Source organism: Equus asinus, chromosome 7 (assembly GCF_041296235.1).
Source record: "Equus asinus isolate D_3611 breed Donkey chromosome 7, EquAss-T2T_v2, whole genome shotgun sequence".
NCBI lineage: Eukaryota > Metazoa > Chordata > Mammalia > Perissodactyla > Equidae > Equus > Equus asinus.
Window position 1 is genome coordinate 99,788,660 of NC_091796.1, and position 4,350 is coordinate 99,793,009.

The following is a 4,350-nucleotide window of genomic DNA, read 5'->3' on the forward strand; positions in this document are numbered from 1 at the left end:
GCCTGGTTGACTGCTCGGGATTCCAAGTGCTACGACCAAGGGTGGGGACGGGGTGGTGTGAGCGTGAATGGCTGCTGAGTCACCGACGGATTTTGAGGGAGCTCGCCCAGCAGAATCACAGACTCTGGATCCTACACGCTCCTTCCCAAGGCCGGCTGGAAATTGCCCTTCCAGCCACGCGGCTTCTGGTCCCGGCTTCAGGGCCAGGGACACAGGGACACAGTCCTGGACCCCGAGCGGGGCAGGAAGGAGCCTTTAGGTCAGTCAGGAACCAGACTGCCTGAAACTGGGGCACTGTTCTAGGCGGTTCACTGGCATCTGGGCTCTCTCCACCACTGTTGGGGTGCGAGTGTCACACACGCACGCACACACACACACACCATTATGCGTGCACACACCTGTAAACTGTCTGGTTGTATCCTTTCCCTGTTTTTCTTTTGTGCTGCTGGTCATTATGTATTTATTTCAGTTTTTAACTTAAAAAATTTTATTTTTAAATAATTTCAAACAAAGTAAAATTGCAAGAATAGTTACAAAGAGCTCCTACAACCCTCTATCCTATTTTTAAAGCATTTTCCACATGTTTTACAGTTCTCTTTTCTCTATATATCTATGTCTGTGTCCTGCTCCCCTCCATTATCTTATTCTGAACCACTTGAAATGATTAGGCATTGCTGAGAATAAGAATATTCTCTTATGTAAATAGTATCAAATGATCAAATCCAAGAAATTCGGTATTGTTACCATACCTGAAGCTACAAGCATATTCCAATTTCGTCAGTTGCCCCCACAATCTCCTTTGTGGCATTTTGATCTTCAGTCCAGGGCCATCCTTTGCAGCTGGTGCCATGTCACCTCAGTCTCCTTGACTCTGGCACAGCTCTTCAGCCCTTCCTTTGTCTTTCATTATGGTGACATTTTGAAAAGTTCAGGCCCCTATTTTATAGGTTCTCTCAATTCGGGCTGATGATTATCCCCACGATCAGCCTCAGATTATATGGTTCCAGCTTGAATATCACAGAAATGATGTTGGGTCCTTCCCAAAGGATCACATCCAGACTCACCTGACCTGCATTTGTCCCTGATTGGTGATGCTAATTCTAATGACTTGGTTAAGGTGATGTCCATTTCTCCAACATATGGCTGCCACTTCTCCTTTTGTAATAAGTAATTGGTGAGGAGATACTTTGAAATATCCTGTTTCTCATCAAATTCCCTGTGCTCCCAGATTTATTGTCCATTGAATACGCTTGTCCAAATGGATTTTTACTATGATGGTCTAAATCCATCACTCCTTTCATATTTATTTATCAGCATTATCATTATGGATTCAAGGACTCTTGACTTTATTCAATGCATTTTAATCCATTACTGTTCTTATTATATATGTATAAGTGTGTATGTATGTATTTAGATGTTCAAATTGTCCCAGGGACACATGTAAATCAGAAATGTACGAGAAACCATGTGTTTATACCCCCAATTCACACCCTACCCCTCAGGATTCTTCCTTGCCTCCCCTGTCCGTATTTGCATCTGTCTTCTTGCTCAATCCTACAAAACATAAATAACGTCACATCTGCCATACCCATTCTAGCATGAAAACCGAACCTGGAAAGAAGCTTCAAGATATATTTGCAGCCTTTTATTTTTCAAACTGAGGGTATATTGGCCAAGCACTGTGTTCGAAATTCCTTGGATTAATTCTCTTTTTCCTTCTCCGTGTGGTTGTGTTATCTATTTGAAATGTGTTTGAATTCACCAGTGTTTCTTTTCATTTGGTTTCAGGGCTTTCCTCACCTTGGTCATTTCGTTTTATTTTTGAGTATATGGAACACTCACATTATCCCAAAGTGTACGCCATATAAAAAGGGACACGAAGAGGAGCCCATTCCCTGCCCCCCTTCCCCTCTGTCCCCCTCCGCATTCCTTGCAGATGACCATCTAATTAGTTTCCGGTTCATCCTTCCTGTATTTCTTTTTTCAAGGACAAGCATTTATGTGCATGCTGTCTTATTTCTTTTTCTTCCTTGTAAACTTGGTTCATAGAGGTCTTCCTCCTCTTTCTTTATGACTTCGTAGTACTCTGCTGTTTATTCCACCGCTGGCCTATGTTTGTGCCTTTCCGTGGCACAATATTGTGCAAATACAAATAATGCTCCAGTTAGTAACCTTGGGCAGATTATTTAAAAAAAAATGTTGGAAGTGTGTCTTTAGGCTAAATTTCCACAAGTGGGATTTCTAGATCAAAATTAAATATATCTATATTTTTGTTTTATGTATTTGATTGATAAGTGGCCCCCTAAAAGATATGAACAAGTCCCAACTCTGGGTACCTATGAATGTGACCTTATCTAGAAAAAGGGTCTTTGCAGATGTAATTAAGGTAAGGATCTCAAGATGAGGTCATCCTGGATTTAGGGTGAGCCCTAACTCCAATGGCAGTTAACCTTATAAGAGAAAGGCAGATGGAGATTTGAGATGCAGAGACAGAAGAGGACCAGGCCATGTGAAGACAGAGGCCGAGACTGGAGCACGTGTCTACAAGCCATGGAACGCCAAGGACTGCCGCCAGCCGCCAGGAGGCAGGAGGGGGTGCCTGGAAGAGACGCTCTCAGAGAGTCCGGGAGGAATGAATCCTACTGACCCCTTGCTCTCAGACTTCTGCCCTTCAAAACTGCGAAAGGATTTATTTCTGTGTTTTACGTTACCTAGCGTGTGGCAATGTGTCACATCAGTCTTAGGAAGCGAATACATTTAGATTGCCAGATTCCCTTTCTCAGAGGAATTTTCCCATCCCCGTTATGACTGTTTCCACACAATCAATAGAGTGTATTGTGAAGCTTTCAAATTTTTGCCATTTTGATGGATAGGAAATGATATCTCAGTGTAGTTTTAATTGGCTTCTTTAATTATAAGTGAAGTTGAGCGTAGTTTTATCTGTTTAAGCACCATCTATTGGGGATATTATCTCTTTATCAGTGGCATAGCTTGCAAATATTTCTCTCAAGTTTTCATTTCTTTTGAAATGAAATTGCTTATGAATTTGTGACCATCCAGTAAAAGAATTTTTTGTGTGTAGTCAAACTTGTCGATCTTTAATTTCATCCAGACTGAGGCATAGTTAGAAAACCTTTTCCTACACACGAATTATAGAGGAATTTACCCATGTTTTCCTCTAGTACTTGTATTCTTTCCTTTTTTTCATTGAGATCTCTGATTCTCATTTTTGTGTATATAGTGTGAGCAATGGATCTAATTTCATCCTATTTTTTTTCAGATGGCTATCCAGTTGTCCTAATACCATTTATTTAAAAGTCCTTTATCAAATACTAAATTTTCACTTGTACTTGAGTCTATTTCCAGACATTGTAACCTAGTTCATTGATCTGCCTATCTATTCATGTAGCAGTCCCACAGATTTAATGAAAGAATCTATTGTGTTTTTAATATCTGGTTGGGCTAGTCCACTATGCTCCCCCTTGGTCCCCAATAGCTTTCCCTTTTCAGCACTTTCCTGGCTTTTCATGTTTATTTTTTCTACATGGACTTTGGTATCATCTTGTCTATCTCCGGAAAAAAAAAACTGTTAGTATTTTTATTGTAATACCATCAAATTGTTAAATTAATTTAGGAAAAATTGACATCTAGATGGTGTTGAAGCATCTTCTTCAAGAGGAATGTCTTTCCATTTGTTCAAGTCTAATTTTTCATCTTTAAGGAGTATTTTATAATTTTCTCAATATAGATTTTTACACATTTCCTGTTTATTTCTAAATGTATCTTTTTTGGTTGCTATTGGGTTTTCTCTACTGTCATGCGTTTTAGGTTATTAAGCTGTTATTTGTGTATATGAAGGCGATTGTTCTTGCATGTTAATTCTGTATCCTCATATCTTGCTGTATTCTTTTGTTTGAGCTTATCATTGATTTGCTAAAGTTATGCAGTATATTACATGTCACCTGCAAATAGAGAGTTTTGCTTCCTTTTTTCCAGTTCTGTGGGTCTGCTTTCTCTAATTGCATTGTCTAATACCCCAGGACAATGTGAAACGGCAGTGGATGTAATGAAGTGGCCTTGTTTTGCTCTCGACCTTAGCAGTACATGTGTGTATCTGCCATCTATCTATCCATCCTTCTAGGCATCTGGTTCTTCTTTATTTCCTTTAATGCTTTTTACCCTGAACCAGGAGGGTCCGGTCTCTCCCTTCGGAAATGTCTCTCTAGCGCCCTCTATTGACAAATCATAACATCATGTCCAGGTGGCAAAGCAAAAGTTATGTAAAGGGCCGTTTTTGCAAAAAGCAGCAATGAAGGGAGAATTTGGAGTTGAGAAGCAATAAGTTGAGAA